The following is a 6,815-nucleotide window of genomic DNA, read 5'->3' as shown; positions in this document are numbered from 1 at the left end:
CAGAGTGGTTTCAGTGGTTGGCTTGGGGCAGGAAATCTAAAGCTGAAATATTTATAGGTGCTCGGTTATACAAATAGTGACCTAGATTAGGACTTAGAGGTGTCAATTTTTTTTCTACATTAGTTTTGCTTGGAGAATTTTAAAAACTTGTGCCAGGGATTATGCTCAAATCAATGAAAGTGGTAGAATCCACTCACCATTTTTGAAAAAACTTTTCAGGTGATTCTCATATGTAGACAGGTTTGAATACCACCGAGCTATGCTTCTGTTTTCTTCTATTTCTCTCTTTGTGTATGGCTCCCTCTTAATTTCCTTTTTTGGTGATTTAAAGGATGTTTACAGCAAGAAGATTCTCAAGGGGAAGATAAATTTCACAATTAGTATTTCAATAGAAACTGATCCCACACTTTTATATCAAGGAGGCAATGGGGAGTGGCAGGAACCAGAATAAATTGGAGAGCATATGCCCTGTCTTAAGGGGCATCTGCTTCTCACTCAGCTGCACCACTTTTTGCCAGTTGGAATGCCTGTTGGAGATCTTTATCCTTTTGAAAGAGAAACCAGAACTCGAGATTTTGTATAACTTTGCTTGATTTTTAAATGTTGGCTCCATTTTATATAACATTGTAGGGTCCAAACAAACCATGTCTGTGGGCCAATGCAACCTACTAACCCCTGGTTTGTGACTTTGGAATTAAAACAGGACACAAGCATCTATCACAAAACCCTTCGAGGAGCTGGAGGAATGGGCTATTTTCATGAAATATGCCTGCTATGAAACTGAGCCTATCTTCAGGCTGTTGAGGAAGTGGCTCTTATCTTTGAACAAGAGAAATAGCACCTGCCCTGACGTTGGCAGTATTTAGTCCTTAAGCCTACCCACCTGGTTTGAGTTTGTGCCCAGAAACCCAAGCCAGTCCCTGCAGGGGCCATAATGATAATTCCTAATACACTGTAGGTAACATATGTAATGTGCTTATCACAGCAACTGGACATAGAACACATGCAATAAATGTTTGCTTTCTCCGCCCCTCCTACTTTGCTGGCTTTCCACCTCTCTCACTCTCTCCCTGCCTTGAAATCTAAACATCTGACATGTTATGTCCTCCAGGATAGCCTTGGTCAATGCAATTGACATCTGGTGCTGTCATCATTTTTAAAGCTTTTGAGTATATGATTTAAACATTTATTGAGTGTGCTCTTTCTCACCCAGAGATCAGCAAGAGATTCTGACAGAGTGGTTCTAAGGCAAAATAGGCATAAAAGAAGGGCAATTTGGAAAAATCTATACAAATGTAAATTACATATCCTCTTTGACCTGAGAGTTCATCTAGGAATTTATCCTACAGGTAATTTATCGCTTATACATTTATTCAGAAACGGATGGATTTGACAGGCTCGATGCAGGAATTTTTTTATGATTTCAAAAACTGAAAACAACCTAAATATTTATCAAAACGGAATACATATTTATATAATAGGATCCTCTAAAGTAGCATTTCTCAACCAAGGGTGATTTTGCATGCAAGGGAAATTTGTCAATTTCTGAAGGTATTTTTGCTTTTCATTACTGGGGAGGTGCTGCTGTCATCTAGTGGGTATAGGCCATAGAGGCTGTTAAACATCTTACAATTCACATCATGGCCCTAAGATGAAGAGCTCTATCTTTAATTTAAGAATTACTCATGAAATTTTCTAGTTAACTGATGGTCATTCTATATGATAAGGAACTCTAAAAAATGTTAAGTCCTGTTCTAATCGAAAAATATATTCTCCAATAAATAAATAAAGCTTTATGGCATCTTCAGTGTTTATCAATAAGAAAGAAAACAATCCGGGAATGGTGTAGTTACATGTTTGAACAAAAGAAAATGCCCCAAATATGGAGGTGTGGGATGGGGATTGGTATCAGAGACATTAAATAATGTTGACATATAAAGAACTATATGATTCTATCAGCATTTCTGTTGTGCACATTTAGAATTTTTAAGGCAGTAAGTACATTTGTATATGCCACTTTTTTACTATGTAAAGTAGCCTTTTATAAATTGGCCTCTTGGTTATATCAGTCCTTCCAATCAAGCATCCAATTGTAATCCTGGCTCCCTCCCTTGAATCAGTTTTCACTAGTGGTATATTAAACATACAGCCAATACTATATCGTTATGATCTCCATCTGCAGACTCTGATACTTTCAATGGCCCTAGGAAGATTTCCTTTGGGTACTTTGAACAAAGACAAAATAGGCACTAGACTATCCTGAAGCAATTATAAAGCGGGGTTGTTCAATTTTGTATGGTGAGAATTCATTTGCCTTCCTCCTAGCCTAACATCACTGCATATAAATGCAACAAAACTATAGGCTCAGACTCAATCCTGGCATCACATATCAGAACATTGTATCTTATCAAACACATTTCTCAGGTGAAATAGCTGCATATAGTTACAGAAATGTTTCAGCCACAAATGTGATTGCCATAAAAAAATCACATTAAGAAAGAAGTCTACCATTTAGTAAGTCAAAAAAGCCATTTAACATGCTCTCCAAAAAAGAAATTCTCAGTTTCTGCTGGTGAATCCCCAGATTAAAATGTTTTCTAGTGAGTCAAATACTATGGGTAACCTAAGTATAATTGCTTACCTTGAATGGCCATTACAATAGCCTCCTAATTGTTCTCCTTGCATGGAGAATAGTGTTCCCCGCCCCCCCAAAGTAGCCTCCGACTTTTGCCTGTGTAATCTTTATAAATGGCAGTCTCATCTGGCCACTCTCCAGTTTTTAAAACCATGACTCTTCCTTGTGATCCTCAATGTAAGGTCTTTGGAGATCTTCTTCAGAGAACAATGACTTTTCCTAATTTTTCCCGAGCCAGTTTTTCTAGCTTCCTTCCCTGCCAGTTCTTCACTCCTGTCTTACATCTCAGCCATACTTAAATAACCACAATTCCCTGGAGATCGGAGGGCCAGAACTGGAGTGAGAAGGGTGAGGCATTTGCCAAAGGTGCAAAACTTAAGAATATGCCCTCTCCCAAAGAACCAATGATCAAGTAATGTTTTAATGCAATATTTTAAAAAAAATCAAACTAAATGCAAAAGTCCATAATAGATGAAATATCAAATTGTTAAAATATCCTATATTTAAAGGCTAATATGCAAATTGTCCCCTCAGGAGCTTGACAGACTGGGAGTTTGACCGCTCGCTATGACATGTGCTGACCACCAGGGGGTAGAGCAGAATGAAGGAAGGCTTTGGCCGGCAGCCAGGGAAAGGAAGGCCCCAATAGACCCTGATTGCAGACCAGGCCTAGGGACCCTATCCGTGCAGGAATTTTGTGTACCAGGCCTCTAATATTTTTATACTACTGGAAATGTCAAAGATATTTATTGCTGATAATTATTCCTCTCGCTTTGCCTATCTGTTCTGTATTTGTTCATCTTATGAATCTTGCTCATCTTTCAATTTCAAGAGAAACCTCTTCTGGGAAGCTCTCTGTAATTTTTTTTTCTTTCCAGAAGAAATTGGGGGCTTCTTCTTCTGAACTATCATGGTGCCTTATGCATGCTTCTGTATTTGGACTTCTCACTTATGTTTAATTGTGTGTTTATGTGTTTATTTATTTCTACCAGCCGAGTTAGGACACTGTGGATTCCTTTCACATGTCTCTGTAAAGGCACTGTGCTTATCGTGCCCAACATCTCTTGCAGAGACTATGGTAAGCAGAGTCCAAAGATGGCCTAAGGATGTCTACCCACTTGGTGACCTATGCTCATGATTAAGTTCATTATATTGAAAGTTAATAGATCTCACCCCCTTGAGTATGTTACATTATGAGACAAAGGTAGAAGAATTTTGTAGATGTAACTAAGGCCTCAAGTCAGTCGAATTTAATCAAAAGGAATATTATCCTGATTTATTCAGTGGAAAGCCCATTAAAAGACAGCTTAGGCTTTCCCTGAGGTCAATGACTAACTACTGGCTTTGAAGAGCAAGTCACCATGAGTTCTGCAGTTGTAAGAAAATAAATTCTGCCAAAATCTGAGTGAGCTTGCAAGAGAAGCCCAAACCTCAGATGTGACCACAGCCCCAGTTGACATCTTGATCATAGCCTTGTAGGGCCCTGAACAGAGAGCCAAGCTCATCTGTGCTGAAACTCCTGACCCACAGAAACTGGTTAAATGACTATTTCCTGCATAATTGTTATGTAAAAATAGAAAGCTAATAAACTATTATAGTAATCCCCTAAATAAACTCCCCGTGTACAATTATCATTTATCTGTTATACCACATCTAAATTAATTTTTCTGAAGAAGAGCTATCTATGATTGTTTTATTCTCTGCTCAGAGTCCTTCAACAGCTCCCAGTTTCCCATAGAATAAAAAATAAACTCTATATTCTATATTCTTAGTGATCTTCCAATCTGTCTTTCAAGACCTATCTCCTACTAGTCTGTAAAATACTCCAGCCAAACAACCATTTCTTCTCCTGAAACATACCCTAGGCCAGTGGTCGGCAAACTCATTAGTCAACAGAGACAAATATCAACAGTACAACGATTGAAATTTCTTTTGAGACCACACTCAAGGAGCCAAAGAGCCGCATGTGGCTCGCGAGCCGCAGTTTGCCGACCACCGACCTAGGCTATTTTTGCCTCTATAATAGCAATTCTTGTGTTTAAATTTTTATTTATTTATACAACTATAGTCCTCATATTTGATGACAAATTCCACCTATTATTCAAGTCTCAACACAATTCTTACTTTTTGTATTAACAATTATCTAGATACCTTCTCATTTTCAAAGGTAGTATAAGGGCTTGCATTTAAGTTAAAAAAAATATGGGCATCAGTACAAGATAATTTTTACTTTCCTAAATTTTCTTCCCTCATATTCAGACTTTTCACAAAGTTTATATTGCATTTGACAGTATGTTATACAAACTTACTAATTTGTATAAATTAACTAACATAACAAACATTATGTTAGTTAATTATTCCATAATCTCTACAAACATAATTAATGTCTGGAAAATATTTCTTAAAGAATTGTGCCATATTTATTAAACCAATATATCATGAGTTAGCTAGCATTTAAGTTGATTTAAATTTCTAATCATTTTAAATAACATTGCAATAAATATTTGATTTACAAAAATTATTTTTATTTAGAACATTTTTATTAAAGTAGATTCCCAGATGTGTAACTGTATCAAATGTATCAGTTACCATTTTTTTACACTTTCTTCACTCTGTTTACCACTATCTAATATAATATCTTCCTATATTTGTCATGTTGTTCTATTTTGGCATAATTACTACTATCTATTTTTTATAATGTTCTGTGTATATTTATATCTCATAGGTGATTAATATCCACCCAATATATGAATCTATAAAGTGGGTAGTAATCTCTGGAAGGGGTCCTAACTAGCTGTCATGCAATGAGGCTAATGGTAAGAGGCTATGCTAGGCACTTCAGTCTGTAGTATTTCTGTTTTATGCACCCTTACAGGAAATAAAGTCTTTCTAAGAGTTTCTGAGTTCTCAAGTTCCTTAGGTGCTCTTTCCAAAAATCAGTCTCCTGGAGAACATTAAAGATATCATGAACATTTTTTTATTTTCACCTCTTCTAACATAAACCTCTTTCCTTCTACTTTAAGAAAGGCACAAGTCTCACTAATCCTAGAATCTACCTATTGTGAGATGTATACGTTTCAATGACACCAAATATAGGGACACCTATTGGCAGAGATGCTGAAAAACTGAATACCTCTAATGATGACGTGATGATCTTTTCTGAAAGTCAGTTGGTTTCCAATTCTTCACTTTCAGCAGTATTGAAGAGGGCCTACTCAAGTTGTCAGCTAACAGATTAAAACTAATTTATGATGCTAGGTGACTATGTGAGTCTGGGCATATATATCTGAAGAAGATCAGAGAACTGAGTGACAATCGCTTCTTCCATTCCCATCTACTTACTTATATGAACAGGATTTCTCAGTGCTTACATCTATAGAAACCAAAAATAGGAGCAGAATTCATATAGTAGCTATGTGATTCTAGCCATAAGTAGTCTTCATCCACAGAGAGAGGAGCCAATGAAATCATAAAAAGACATTTATTTCATTAAGAGATGAATTTCCAATAAAATGTTACTTTTATACCTAATAATTATTACTCAAATTTGAAATAAAATGTGTTGTTTTGATGAATGGTGTACTTATGACAATTATAATAACTTAATGTAGAAGACAATTGTAACACTTAATCTTATGCTTACAGGAAACATTTAAAAGTTAAATCCTAATTTATATACAGGGTTTATTGTACAAAAGTATGTTAAGGTGATAATAGAGTCCTTCTATGCATAAAGCACACAAAATCACGATAAAAATTTTGAGGAAAATAGAATAAAAAGTACTAGTTTAAAAAGTAAAAGGAATGTTGTTCTATTTAAAGTTATTCATGTATTTTGCATTAATTATGACAATTATTTATTACTAGAGGCCCGGTGCACAAAAATTTGTGCACGGGCGGGGGGGTGGTGGTCCCTCAGCCCAGCCTGTGCCCTCTCGCAGTCTGGGACCCCTCGGGAGATAACAACTTGCTGGCTTAGGCCTGCTCCCGGGTGGCAGAGGGCAGGCCCAATCCCTAGGTGCAGCCCCTGGTCGGGCTCAGAGCAGGGACGATTGGGAGTTGGGGCGCCGCCCCCTGACATGCACAGAGCAGGGCAGATCAGGAGGTTGCTATGCCACCCGCAGTCACGTTCAGGGTAGGGCCGATTGGGGGGTTGGGGCACCCCCCCCCCCCCCCCCCC

The sequence above is a fragment of the Myotis davidii genome, unplaced genomic scaffold (assembly GCF_000327345.1).
Source record: "Myotis davidii unplaced genomic scaffold, ASM32734v1 scaffold743, whole genome shotgun sequence".
In the NCBI taxonomy this organism is placed as follows: Eukaryota; Metazoa; Chordata; class Mammalia; order Chiroptera; family Vespertilionidae; genus Myotis; species Myotis davidii.
Note: the sequence above shows the minus strand (reverse complement) of the source record.